The following is a 15333-nucleotide window of genomic DNA, read 5'->3' as shown; positions in this document are numbered from 1 at the left end:
TCGTTAGCCGAACGGGTAAGATAGGGCAACTCTCTCTTCTCATTAATAAGTATAATGAACCTATAAAGTAACTACATGTTTTTCCAAAAATTCCCAATCCTAGTTACTTTAGGAAGAGTGAATTGATGCAATCCCATGAAATTACACTTTGCACCCTTGCTAAGAAATTAGTGGAGCGTGTGTGGTTTACCGACACACTAATTGGTTCTAAGCATAGGTGGCAAAGGGTGATTCATTGTTTTTCATAGTTCGATGGAGCATGTGTGGTTTACCAGCACATCGAATAGGTGATTGTTACAATGAAGGCACCATGTAGATTTGCATGGTTATTCACACCCACTTTGTGATCCTCGGTATCCCAGTCACAAACGAGAGGGGCATATCGAGATTTAAATATGCCATTGAAAAGTTCAATGAATCTCATTGAAACCTAAGAATTCTCAATACATTAAGAACTTAAAGTTAGGTTTTCATGGTGGAGAATTAGTGAATCGTCATTCACTTACCCTCAAATTGTTTGCATGTTGGATTACGGCATCCCTTTTCTAATATGTAAATAATGTTGTTGGATCCTAGCCCTAATTTTTATTATTGGGTAATTATTAGGGATTCAAATTCTAATCAATCTTTGTCCTTTCTATTTGTAGATGTCAAACGCGAACAACGCTGCTGATAGTTCATTCACATTGATGAGCCTTTGCCAAAAGGTGACTTTCGATGGGACGAACTTTAGCGAATGGATAAGATACATTCGCACAATTGCTCGCTACGAGGACAAGGAGTATGTCCTCGACGAAAAGCTCGAGAAGATCAATCCAGAAATCGCTACTCCGGCTGAAATGGCTGCTTTTGAAACTCACGAACATGATGCGACGAAGGTACATTGCATCATGATAGCCACGATGAATGCCGAATTCCAAAAGTCCTATGAGGACATGTACCTGTACGAGATACATCAAGACTTGTTGGAGAGATACCATGAAAACGCGAGGCAAGAGTGTTACGAGATTTTCACTAACATGATCTCCGCTAAAATGGGACATGGAGAATCTCTAACCGTACACTTGCAAAAGATGCAAAGGTATGTCGATCGTCTTCGCAAGTTGAATGTTGACTTTGGGGAAGACTTGGCAATCGACATGGTCCTTCACTCTTTGCCTCTGTGTTACAACCAATTTAGGATGACCTACCACATGAACAAGGAAGAGGTCACCTTAAGTAAACTCCAAGGTCTCCTTAGGGTTGCTGAGAGCAACCTCAAGGACAAGTTTGTTGCACCACCTCCCAATCCACCCGCTGCTCCTGTTTTGGCTATTGGGCAGGGAAGGGGTAAGAAGAGGAAGACTCCGTCTAAGAGCCACCGCAAGGGAAAGTCTCGAGATGGTTCCTCTTCTAGTGGGACCAAAGTTGATCCCGCTAAGCCTAACCCTAACCCAAAGGAGGCAGAGTGCCACCACTGCCACAAAATAGGGCATTGGAAGAAAAGCTGCCCAGAGTACCTGCAAGTTATAAGGGAAGGAAAGATCAAGCCGTCTTTCGCAGGTATTTATACAATTAAATCTAACGATTCAACTCATGCTATTTCTTGGGTCCTTGATACCGGTTGTGGTTACCATATTTGTTCTGAATTGTAGGGACTAAGAAGAAATAGGGATGTGGAGCATGGAAGAATAAATCTAATCATGGGGAACAGAAGGTCGTCGCCTGTGACCAAGATTGGAGTGTATTCTTTAGTGCTTAGGAATGGTTTATGTTTAGATTTGAACAATTGATCCATAAGAAACATCATTTCATTTCATGGTTTGTTTAAACAAGGTTTTAGATTTTCTTTTAATAATGAGAATGGTTCTATCTTTGCTTATCTAAATGGTGTCTTATATTTTGAAGCAATACCATGTAATGGAATTTATGAAACTATTATGATGGTAGATAACTTAGGAAATGATGTTTTATGCATGGATTCTTCCAATAGTATGGATAGAGCATCCTTGTGGCATTGTCGTCTTGGACATGTCAACAAGAAGCGCATAGCCCAACTCCAAAAGGATGGAGTGTTGGAGTCATTCGACCTTAGGGAAGATGACACATACGAATCTTGTTTACTTGGAAAGATGACCAAGTCACCCTTCACTAGCACATGTGAAAGGGGTGAGGGTTTATTGGACCTAATACATACCGATGTATGTGGACCCTTTAGATCAACCACAAAGGATGGAAACCGCTTCTATGTGACTTTTACCGATGACTATAGTAGATATGGGTATATCTATTTAATCAAGCAAAAGTCAGAAACGTTTGAAAAGTTCAAAGAGTTCAAAAATGAAGTGGAGAATCAATTGGGCAGGAAAATCAAGATGCTTCGATCCGATCGAGGAGGAGAGTACCTAAGTCTTGAATTCCACGACTGTCTCAAGGAGTGTGGAATAGTTTCACAATTGACGCCACCTAGGACACCACAGTTGAATGGTGTGGCAGAAAGGCGTAATCGAACCGTGTTAGACATGGTTTGCTCTATGATGAGTCGTGCTTCACTATCTATCTCATTTTGGGGGTATGCCTTAGAGACTGCCGCCCATATCCTTAACCGAGTCCCTACTAAGAAGGTTGCCAAAACACCTCATGAGATGTGGACAGGGAAGGCTCCCTCGTTAGCACACATCAAGGTTTGGGGCTGTGAGGCTTTCGTAAGATGAGATACTCACGACAAGCTCGAACCCCATAGTGAGCGATGTATTTTCATCGGCTACCCGCAGAAATCCTTTGGATATCTCTTCTATAGACCGAAGGACAATGTTGTCTTCGTTGCGAGGAGAGGAGTTTTCCAAGAGCGAGAACTCATAAGCCAAGGAGACAGTGGGAGGCAAATCAAGCTTGAAGAGATTCAAGAGTCGATAGATGAAGGGACCTCTACCGCTGGCACTCAACCTGAGGAGGAAACTCCGGTTGAACCCATTGAACAATACTTACCTCTTAGACGTTCCGAAAGAGTTAGAGTTCAACCCCAGTTTTATGGTTTTCATATTACTACCGAAGGGGACACGTATATTAGTGATGGTACACTATTAAATCTAGATGAACCTAATAGCTTTAATGAAGCCATGGCAGGCCCGGAGTCTGCAAAATGGAAAGAGGTAATGGACAGCGAGATCCAGTCCATGTATGACAACCAATTTTGGAATTTGGTTGATAATGTGCCCGGACGTAAGACCGTTGGGTGCAAATGGATCTTCAAGAAGAAGACCGACGTGGATGGAAATGTACACACATATAAGGCGCGATTGGTTGCGAAGGGCTTTACTCAAACTCCCGGAGTTGACTATGATGAGACCTTCTCACCAGTTGCGAAGATAAAATCTATTAGAGTGATGCTAGCTATTGCCGCATTTCATAATTATGAGATTTGGCAAATGGATGTCAAAACCGCTTTCCTTAATGGGAAGTTGGATGAGGATGTTTATATGGCTCAGCCAGAGGGTTTTGTTGATTCGAAGCATCCGAATAGAGTGTGTAAGCTTGAGAAGTCCATCTATGGACTTAAGCAAGTGTCTCGCAGATGGAATCTTTGCTTCGATGAGAAAGTCAAAGAGTTTGGATTTGTACGAAGCGAAGATGAATCGTGTGAATATGTCAAAGCCAGTGGGAGCATAGTTAGCTTTCTTGTTTTGTATGTCGATGACATACTACTCATAGGAAACGACATCCCAACTCTGCAGGAGGTCAAGTCCTGGCTCAGGAAGTGCTTCGCTATGAAGGACCTCGGAGAAGCTTCCTATATCTTGGGAATAAGGATAGTGAGAGAACGAAGTAAAAGACTAATATGACTTAGTCAGAACACTTACTTAGATAAAGTACTAAAACGTTTTAGTATGGAAAACTCGAAGAAGGGAGAATTACCGATACAGAGTAATGCCAAGTTGAGTAAGACTCAAAGTCCGAGTACCGAAGTCGAGATAGCAGAAATGAGCCGAGTACCATACGCTTCCGCAGTTGGCTCAATCATGTATGCTATGACTTGTACTCGACCTGATGTAGCCTTTGCTTTGAGCATGGTTAGTAGATATCAAGGGAACCCTGGCAGAGCCCATTAGATTGCGGTCAAGAATATCCTTAAGTACTTTCGAAGGACGAAGGAATGGTTTTTAGTCCTCGGAGGGAGTGATGACTTGAAGGTGCGAGGGTATAGTGACGCCAACTTTCAGACTGACAGGGACAACTACCGTTCGCAGTCGGGCTGGGTCTTTACCCTTAATGGAGGAGCAGTAACTTGGAAAAGTTCCAAGCAGGAAACCGTAGCTGATTCAACGTGCGAATCAGAGTACATTGCAGCAAGCGAAGCGTCGAAGGAGGCAATATGGTTAAAGAACTTCATTGATGATCTTGGAGTTGTGCCTACCATCAAAGAGCCCATGGAGATTTTCTATGATAATGAAAGAGCAGTTGCTTTGACCAAGGAACCGAGGGATCATGGTAGATCTCGTCATATCGACATAAAATATCACTTTATTAGACATTGAGTAGAAGAAGGACACCTCGTGGTGAGGAGGATATCATCAGAAGATAACCCAACATATCCGCTTACGAAGGGACTGAGTAGGGTTAAGCATTTGCAGCATGCTAAGAGTATTGGGCTGAGAGATGATATTAGATTAGATTAGATGGTTTTAGAAACTTGTAATAGATAAATGTAATTTAACATTTGATGAATAAATAAAGGAGTATTATTTATAAGTAAAGTTACTGTCTTATGTTAAATATTTAACTATTGTTTCATTTTGCATGTTTTGACTTCCCGAATAATTGAATTTATAAACGAATTATTCAAACAATCCACAATCGTTCATATTTTGGAAGTAGGTATGAATAAAGATTGTCATGAATTGGTATGTAGATTGTCTAAATGGTATTAGACATAGCAACGTTTGTTGCAACGTTCATGAGTGCTTATGAACTAGTTTTGAGCATTGGAACAAACCCGCGCTTGCTGGAATCACTTTATGGAATCTGTCAAAAAGGTTGATCGCAAGACGATAATATCATATGGTCTTAAAACCTAGATATATGGTTTGTTATTTGTTAATTGGTTGTACATTGATAATGCGAAACCGCATCAGTAAATTGATGTTATAAAATGCATTGTTGTGTATGATTGATTAATGAATAAGTAAATGCATATAAGTCGAAGTTTATCTGTTACTTTTATCCTAAGAGGGTAAAAGCGATATCTCGGACGCTCGATGATTTGATTTGACTTATGTGCCGGGCCCGATCAAAACTGAATTGATGTATTCGATTAAGTTCTATGTCAAATAAATCTGAGATCGAGAAACCAAATGCTAGACAATTGGTTCCATATAGAAATGTCTGCATGATATCTAAACAGAGGACTATACGATCCCTTATCTAAAGGACAAGATTAATAAGATTAGAGTTTGACAGCGTCTTTGAGAGCTACGATTGCTAATCGGATTATACTTGTATATATAGTTATTAGACTTATCCAAGTGGGAGACTATTGGAATAGTATCTAAGGCTACAACTACATTAGGCAAGTATTTGACCCGATTGTGCATGGTCCTTTTAGGTTGCCTTCACCATAGCAACTTGAAAGGATGATTTATTATGAGAGAAGAAATATTATTAGTATATTATGAGAATAATATAAGGAATAATAATAATGTTATTTGATTAATATAAGTCATAAATTAATTAGGAATTAATTTGGTGACTTAAAGAGATTAATTGAATAAAGGGGCATAAATTGTCAATTGTATGATAGTTGTAATTTGGGCTATAATCCTTTATGGATGAGGAGTGGATGGTTTTGAGGCTTAGGATAGGCCTAGAATTCGTCCAATGCTTATCGTTAGGGTATTGGATTGCTTAGGGCCTAAGTTATCCAATAAAGGTTTAAGGGTGAAACCCTAGGAGCCTCACTAGTATAAATAGACCCTCGGGGTCAAGGAAAATCGGCACTCTTGTCTTGAAAGAAACCCTGGCCGATTTCTTCCTTCTCTCCCCTCTCTCTATAATCATCCTCTTGCTAGTTGGTGTTTGTAAGCCATTAGAGGAGTGACAATTGTGACTCTAAAGCTCCAAGGACAAGAAGATCAAGCAAGTGATTCAAGGTAAACTTCTAACTCTGATTTCTTATTATTATTATGCTAGAATTACCATTAGAAGTCTTGGATTCAATGCATGTTCAATTAGAGAAACCTAGATCCAAGCATTAGGGTTTGTATGTGCACATAGGAATGTTCATATGGCTAAAACCCATCATACCCCACATGGACTTTACCTAGGTCTGCCATGGGCTACCCCACATGGTCTTACATCCAATACCATGGGCTACCCCACATGGTCTTTACCTAGGACTGCCATGGGCTACCCTACATGGTCTTACATCCAATGCCACGGGCTCCCCCTGGGGTCTTCATGCAAAACATACGATCACATTACATATCAAACACAAAACGATTGCACAAATATCATAAACACATAATGGGTCGGCCTTAGTGCCGTAGACCCATGGGTATGGTGAGAAGACTCACCTTCGCCCGAAGAATACAAATACTGGACTCTTAATGACCCCCAACCTCCCGAACTGGATAATAACAATAATAATATCATCAATGATTGGTCCAGAAATTATCCCACGGGAGGGCCCAACCTTTAAACCCTACCCCCAAAGGCCCAATCACCCTTGCATTGCAAATGGGCCCAAGATCTAAGTCCAATATCCTTAATGGGCCCCTTTGGTCCAAAAAGGCCCACCCAATATGTCCATGATCCAACTGATAAAAGGCCTTTACTCTCAGAATCCAATCAGGCCCAATAACCCAAAAGAGGCCCAAATGTTCGACAGCCCAAAACAAGATCGGCCCAAACTGTCTCGCGTATGCCCAGCGTACGCTTCAGGTACACGCAGCGTACCGGGTTTTCAAAGGTTACGCGTAGCGTACTCAGAGTACGCCCGGCGTAAGTCTCAGTTAAGCACTTTCCCTATTAAGTGCTTAGTATGTCATTCTTTTACGTCTATAATCTAGATCTGAGTCCATTAACACCTCCTAGGGCATAAAGTTGCTAACTTTATGCCTTTGCATATCCATTAAACCTCCAAAGTCATCATTTAGACCTTTCCCAAGTCTATAATTCATGCACAAGGTTAAGACCTCCACCAAGCTCTCATTTTTATGCTCTTAAATGGCTTAAGGACCTTACATCTGACCTTATTATCTAATGGGGACGATCTAGCCAATAAATGAGGCCTAAAATCCATCAAAAGGACCAACTACAAAAACCCTAGCTAGATCTAAAGAGCAAAGAGGAAAGGTGCAAGCTTTTTACCTCTAAAAGCTCTGAAATATGATTATGATGCAAGATCTTGAAGCTCCCTCCTGATCCAAGCTTGCTTGACCAACCCTTCTCTTTGAAATGAACACTAAAGATCACAAAAGCACACTTTAAGAGCTCACAAATGATTCCTCAAGGCTTCCAACAGTGAAATGACGTTCAAGGGTAGTGGAGGCTCTCCAGGGTTTAGTTCCAAGGGCTTAAAGTCGTTTATATAGGCCTCAAGTCCGCAATTAGGGTTTTCTATTCCCTGGTGCGTACGCCCCGCGTAAACCCTGGTACGCCCAACGTACCTCCAAACACCTGCGACCATAAAAGGTCCTAGTACGCTAAGCGTACTCCTAAGTACGCCCAGCGTACTAAGGGACTAATAATGTAACAACTCTAATTTAAAGGGGGTTTCATGACATACTTTTTATTTATGGATGTTACAACTCTCCCCTACTTGAACTAGACTTCGCCCTCGAAGTCCGTGGATGAAAACAAATCAGGGTAATGCTCCCGCATCTCCTCCTCGGGCTCCCAAGTCCACTCGGAGCCCTTTCGATGTTGCCATTGCACCTTTACCATCTTTACTTCCTTATTCCGAAGCGTCTTCGTCATCCTGTCTGGTATGGAAATTGGCCTTTCGACATAATTTAATCCCCCATCCACCTGAATGTCATCCAAAGGTATAACCGTGGACTCGTCAGCAATACACTTCCGAAGCTGAGATACATGGAAGGTGTTGTGAATCTGACTAAGCTCCTCGAGGAGCTCTAATTGAGAGGCCACCTTGCCTACTCGGGCTAGGATCCTGAACGGACCTATAAATCGAGGACCCAACTTGCCTTTCTTACGAAACCTGATAATCCCCTTCCAGGGTGACACCTTCAATAAGACTAAATCCCCCACTTGAAACTCAAGATCCGATCGCCGTCAATCGACATAACTCTTCTGTCGACTCTGCGCGACCCGCAGCCGGTCGTGTACCTGCTGGATCAACTCGGTGGTCTCGAGCACCACCTCCGTGCTCCCCATGACCCGATGACCGACCTCGTCCCAACATACGGGGGTCCTGCACCTCCGACCATATAACATCTCAAATGGAGCTTGATCGATACTGGCATGATAATTGTTATTGTATGAGAACTCTACCAGTGGGAGATATGTATCCCAACTTCCTCCAAAATCTAGCACGCATGCTTGCATCATGTCTTCTAATGTCTGGATCGTCCTCTCACTCTGTCCAGTAGTTTGAGGGTGATATGCTGTACTGAAATGTAGCTGAGTACCCAGTTCTTCGTGAACCTTTTTCAAAATCTGGATGTAAACCGAACATCCCTAACCGAAACCAACGACACCGGCACCCCGTGCCTGGCCACCACTTCTCGAACATAGATGTTTGCTAACTTTTCTGCGGATATGATCTCGGTTATTGGAAGGAAGTGGGCACTCTTTGTCAGTCTGTCTACAATGACCCATATGGCATCGACTCCCCTCGTCGTCCTCGATAGCTTTGTAATGAAGTCCATAGTGATTTCTTTCCACTTCCACATGGGAATGGGTAACGGCTGAACCTTTCCATGAGGCCGCTGGTGCTCGGCTTTGACCTTCCTACATGTCAAGCATCGCTCCACAAACCAAGCGATTTCTCGCTTCATGCAGGGCCACCAGTAACTAAGCCTCAAATCTCTATACATCTTTGTTTCCCCTGGGTGTATAGAGAACTTAGACTTATGAGCCTCCTCCAACAACCTTTGCCTCACTCCCCCTGCCAAAGGTACCCACACTCGTCCACATTGAGTCAAAAGGCCGTGGCTATCCTTAACAAACAATGGATACTGACCCTGTATTTTCTCTGATTTCAAGTTTTCCTTCTTTACCCCATAAACCTGAGCCGCTCTGATCATATCCAATAAAGGTGACATCATCGTCATCCTCATACAAATGTCCCTAACCGGGGACCCTGCTGCTTTGCGACTCAAGGCATCAGCCACCACGTTGGCCTTCCCTGGGTGATACAGGATTTCACAATCATAATCTTTAAGTACATCCAACCATCTCCTCCGTTGCATATTAAGGTTCTGCTGATCCATCAAATACTTTAGACTCTTGTGATCGGTATAGATGGTAAACCACACCCCATATAGATAGTGCCTCCAAATCCTAAGGGCGAACACCACCGCCCCCAGTTCCAGGTCATGTGTGGGGTAATTTGCCTCGTGAGGCTTTAATTGCCTCGAGGCATAAGCAATCACATGCCCTCGCTGCATCAATACTGCACCCAATCCTGAAATCGATGCATCACAATATACCACCAAATCGTCCAATCCTTCAGGCAGTATGAGGACTGGAGCCTCGCATAATATCTGCTTCAGAGTCTCAAAAGCCTTCTGCTGACCCTCATCCCAACGAAAAGTCACATTCTTCTTGGTCAAACACGTCAATGGCATAGCAATCTTGGAGAAATCTTGGATGAATCTCTGATAGTAACCCGCTAAACCCAAAAAGCTACGAATTTCCAAGGCGTTTCTCGGTACCCCCCATCGCATCACCGCCTCCACCTTTACCGGATCAACCGAAATACCTTTTTGATTGATGACATGCCCCCAAAAAATGCACTTCCCGTCGCCAGAAATCACATTCGAAGAACTTTGCATAAAGTTTCTCCGCCCTCAAAATCTCCAGTACCTCCCTCAAATGTTGTTCGTGCTGCTCTCTGGTTTTGGAGTAAACCAGAATATCATTGATAAAAACGATCACTGACCGATCCAGCATCAGTCTGCATACCCTATTCATGAGGTCCATGAATGCTGCTGGAGCATTGGTGAGTCCGAACGGCATCACCACAAACTCATAATGCCCATACCAAGTTCTGAAAGCTGTCTTCAGTATATCCTCTTCCTTAATCCTCATCTGATGATACCCGAACCTAAGATCAATCTTGGAGAACCAAGATGCACCTTGAAGTTCATCAAACAAATCATCGATCCTTGGCAAAGGATAGCGATTCTTCACTGTCATCTTGTACAGCTCCCTATAATCAATGCACATCTGGTGCGTCCCGTCTTTCTTTTTCACGAAAAGGATCGGTGCGCCCCACGGTGAACTACTTGGATGAAAGAACCCACGGTCTAACAGTTCTTGAAGCTGTGCAAATAACTCTTGCATCTCAGGTGGTGCCAACCGATATGGTGCCTTTGCTATTGGGGCAGCACCCGAAACCAAGTCAATATGAAACTCCACCTGCCTCTCCGGAGGGACCCCTGACAGTTCTTCGGGGAAAACGTCCCAAAAGTCCTGAACAACTGGCACACTGCCCACATCCGTCGCGGCCCCTACCCTTGTATCCGCGATATAAGCCAGAAACCCATGAAACCATGCTGAAGAAACCTCCATGCCCTCGCAGCCGAACAGAGGGTCAGTACCTGCGAGGTCCCCTCACCATGAATAATCAGCTCTCCCCCACCAGAGGTTCAAACCCGAACCAACTATCGCTCGCAATCGATCATGTCCCCATTGGCCCCCAGCCAGTCCATCCCGACAATCACCTTCAGCCCTCGCAACGGTATCGGAACTAGGTCGACTCGAAATCTCTCCCCAAGTACATTCAGGACACAGTCCCGATACACCCTCGCAACACTAAGGGTGCGATCAGCCACAATCTCAACCTCGAGTGGGGAGTCCAAGATCCCCGGCGTATCCCGAAATTTCTTGCTAAGCGCAAGAGACACAAATGATCGGGTAGCACCCGAGTCGAACAAAACAAGAGCAGTCATACCATTGACTAAAAAGGTTCCTGAACATCCATGATATAAACATAAGCCATACAATTACAATATGTAGTAAGGTAATAGATACATACCAGTCACGACGTCTGGTGCAACCCGAGCCTACTCAGTAGTCAGCTGGAACGCGTGCCTCTTCACCGTCGGAATATCCGCAGTGACAGGGCAGCCATCAGTGATCCTCAGGGTGACGGGTGCGGGCGCCGCCACCGCTCCTCCTCCTCCCTGCAACCTAGGGCATTCAGCCTTTTTATGGTCTGTCTGATTGCAGTTGAAACATATCAAGCCCTTCTTAGGGCAATCCTTACTCATGTGGGCCTGTTGGCCACAAGAGTAACATCCTGTCGTGCCATCCATCCTACACGCCCCGCTATGGAATCTCCCACACTTGGCATACCGGCCCCGGCCTTGCTGGCCCTTACCCGAAGAATCAGAGGTCTTAGGCTTCATAGCCTGACCCCCGCCATCTGTGCCTGATCATTCTTCCACTTCGTGCGGGTATCCAACTCTATTTCCCTCTCGTGGGCCTTCTACACCATCTCGTTTAGGGTCTTGCACCCTGTAAAGCTCACAAACTCCCGGATATCGTCCCTCAGCATGGAATGATATCAGGTCCGCCTCATTTCTTCATCGGTAGCATACTGCGGAATCAATAAGGCTCGCTCCCGAAACTTGGCGGTGATTTCCGCCAAAGTCTCGGTGGTCTGCTGCAAATCCTGAAACTCCCTTACTAACCATTGCACCTCAATAGGCGGTGCAAACTCCAAATCAAACCGTCGATCGAACTCGGCCCATGACATCTCAGCCACTCCAGCTGGCCCCACCTGGCTAATAACCTCGCCCCACCAGTCGTGAGCCCTGTCTCTCAACATACACGAAGGAAACCCAACCTTTGCCACTTTCAGGCAGGAACTCGTGTGCTGGGTGTTCTCAATATCTGCCACCCAGCGACGACTGACAATGGGGTCCCTGACCCCGAAGAATTCCAGTGCTCCACACGCCTTGAACTCCCGGAAGGAGGGAGTTCGGGTCCCAATCTGTCCCGCTGCCAACTCCGTCCTAAAAGATATGAGTCTCTCCTCCATAATCTCCATAAGACCCTCCTTGACCGTCCTAAAAATCACTAGGGTTGCGTCAAGGATGACCCTGGTAACCTCAGCTACAATGAGTTCTCGCAGCCTCTCATCAATGACGTCAGTAGTGTCTCCCGATCCTGCCCCAGATCCCGATCCTGATCCAGACCCTCCTGCTCCAAATTGTGTCACCACCATGATAACTGAAATTTCATAAATAACAAAGATTAGGGTTTCCGTGTAAGGGATAATCCCACACCGGTCCTCCTTGGGGTTGTCGGATCCATCAGTGCTTTGGCACAGATCCTGTGCCTCCAGTAGTACGGGCCCAATATTACCTTCCACACTTACCTGTACCTTTCTCCACTGCTCAATCCGAAAACTCCAAATTTTTCTGGTGACTGAACCATACCCCGCATTTACCACACATTACCATGTCTGACCATCCTAAAGGTTCCTCTACTCATAGCAATCACACCATCATAACAGGTTGCTCTTATGCATGCAAATTATACACAGATAAGGGATCAAATAGACTTTCGAATAAAATATTCTACCCTAATACCACAACCCAAAAAGGAACAGGAAATAAGGCCAAATCAATCATTCTGAGGCTATAAGCTCCTACCGTATACAATTTTAAAAGCATACACGTAGCAAATTCCACATAAGCAATCATGGTTTAAAATTAGTATAACATGGCAAGCATATAGGGGAACTACTTACTTGGCTCGGCTGATCACGCACGTTGCATTCTCATCTTTTCGTTTTTATGTTATTATTTTGAAAACATTTCTACAATTCCTTAGTTTGAGTCCCGAAACACTAGAGAGTGTGTCTGAATCCCTCAAACCAAGGCTCTGATACCAACTTGTAACAGCCCGAATTTTACCACGAAAATTTTTATTTAATTTAAATAACACATTGACATAAAACCCTGAATCTCATATTTAGTTTTAAAACACCATCCATTACATTATATAGATTATCAGAGTGTGTCCATAAACATATTAATGAAAAAGAGATAGATAGAGTGCACACCGTGCCATCACGCCTTGTCCTTGCCTTTTGGTTCCGATTTACCTAAAACAATTCAACAACCTGTAAGCGAAATGCTTAGTGAGTTCCCCAGAGCATACCACACACCACACATACACATATCCAAGTAACATATCACACAGACCATGCATACATAGAACCAGCAAGAATGCCATGGGCTACCCCACATGGACTTTAGCTAGGACTCCCATGGGGTACCCCACATGGTCTTACATCCAATGCCATGTGTAACATCCCGAGTTCAGGGGTGAAAAGTTAAGGGTTCAAAGTGAAAATGTGGATGGTCAACTCGGCGAGTCCATGGGGAGACTCGGCGAGTAGGTTCGCGATTCTGGTCGCGTGTCTAGTGGCCAACTCGGCGATTCGGTGGCTGGACTCGGTGAGTTGGTGCTGTGTGGAGAAAACCCTAATCCCAGGGATTTGGCCCTATATAAAGAACATAATACCCTCTCCCCAGCCTCTATGCTCTCCCTTGAAGTCCAGAAACCCTAATATTCGTTGTGAGAGAATTAGAGAACATTTGGATCTTGAAGGGGTGTTTGTTGAAGAGATCTTTGAAGATTAAGAGGCTTGGAGTAAGGGGCTTATCAAGGTGTTGACTTATTCTTCTATTGGAGCCTTCTTTTGCAGTAATGATTCGTTGCTTGAGCTGTTATCCATCTAGATCTATCATTTGTGGGATTTTTGGGTGTATATCTAGTGCTATCTTGAGTTTGGAGGTTAGATTTGACGTTGCTACCTCAGATCTAGAGTATTGATGATCCAAAAGAGCATAAAGTCCCTGTTCAAGAGCTGTTGATGAAGTGTTTTAGCCCAAAACCTTAGCCCAAGAGTGTATTATGCTTAGATCTCCTTGGATTCACGTAAAGTTTGCCACTTTTCGTGATGGATGGCTTGTATAAGAGTAGATCTATGGATTGGAGACCCTGCATGGCTTAGAAAGCCCCTGTATGGGTTAAGAGCTAGTGGTACTCAGCGAGTCACATGGGTGCACTCGACGAGTTGCATGAAGATAGGCAGAAACTCGACGAGTTGGTTGAAGATAGCCTTGGACTCGACGAGTATGTTCTTGGACTCGGCGAGTCTAGTCTTGAGGTCCTAACCTTTTCTGGTTAAGCTGAGAATCAGTGAGTCAGGGGATGACTCAGTGAGTTGAGTACGGTTTGACTCAGAGTTGTGGGACTCGGTGAGTCTTGGGGCGACTCGGCGAGTTGAGTCGTGTTATGGGAGTTTCAGAGCATGGGGACTCGATGAGTCAGCGGGTTGACTCGGCGAGTAGAGTCAGTCAGGAGGGTTGGATTTGACCAAGAGTTGAACAGTTGACTTCCAGGGGTATTTTGGTTGTTATTGGTATTTATTGGTTTCGGTGATTCAGTGGTGGAGTTCGTGCCGGTGGTCGGAGCAGCGTGATCTTGTTCTTCAGTCGGCAGTAGCAGGTGAGTCTTCTCATTATACTTTACCTAGAGTGGTAGTAGAGTTATGTGACAGAGTTATTGTATGCTATCTATGGGATGTGTGGCACTGCATTATTTCTATGTGATTTATGCTGCGTGTATATCAGAGTTAGGACTAGAAGGTCCACAGAGCTAGGACCAGAGGGTCCACAGAGTTAGGTTTAGAGTTATGTGCCAGTGTAATTGTATGCTACTTATTTTCTGAGATTTATTGTGATATGTGATATGCATGATTCCGAGTTATCAGAGTTAGGACCAGAGGGTCCACAGAGAGTTGGTACTGGAGGGTCCCACTGAGACACACAGAGTTAGGGCCCAAGGGCCCGCAGAGTTATAGCCTTGAGTGCTAATATGTGTTAGAGTGGTGTTTTGGGGAACTCACTAAGCTTCGTGCTTACAGTGTTTTGTGTTATGTGTTTCAGGTTTCTCAGGTTCACGGGACAACACCGGCTCGATTGTACACACCAGGGGAAGCGTTTGTTTTGAAGATCCTGGTTTATTAATTGATTGAACAAAAGAGTTATGTATTGCAACCTAAACAAATGGTATTTTTTTGAAAAGTGTTAAAGAGATAAACTATTTTAATTTTCAAAAATTTGTTTGAAAAATTACGGTGTTACACATGGG

This window comes from Lactuca sativa, chromosome 5 (assembly GCF_002870075.4).
Source record: "Lactuca sativa cultivar Salinas chromosome 5, Lsat_Salinas_v11, whole genome shotgun sequence".
NCBI classification, from domain to species: Eukaryota; Viridiplantae; Streptophyta; class Magnoliopsida; order Asterales; family Asteraceae; genus Lactuca; species Lactuca sativa.
The sequence above is the reverse complement of the archived record's forward strand: the minus strand, read 5'-3'. Positions refer to the sequence as shown.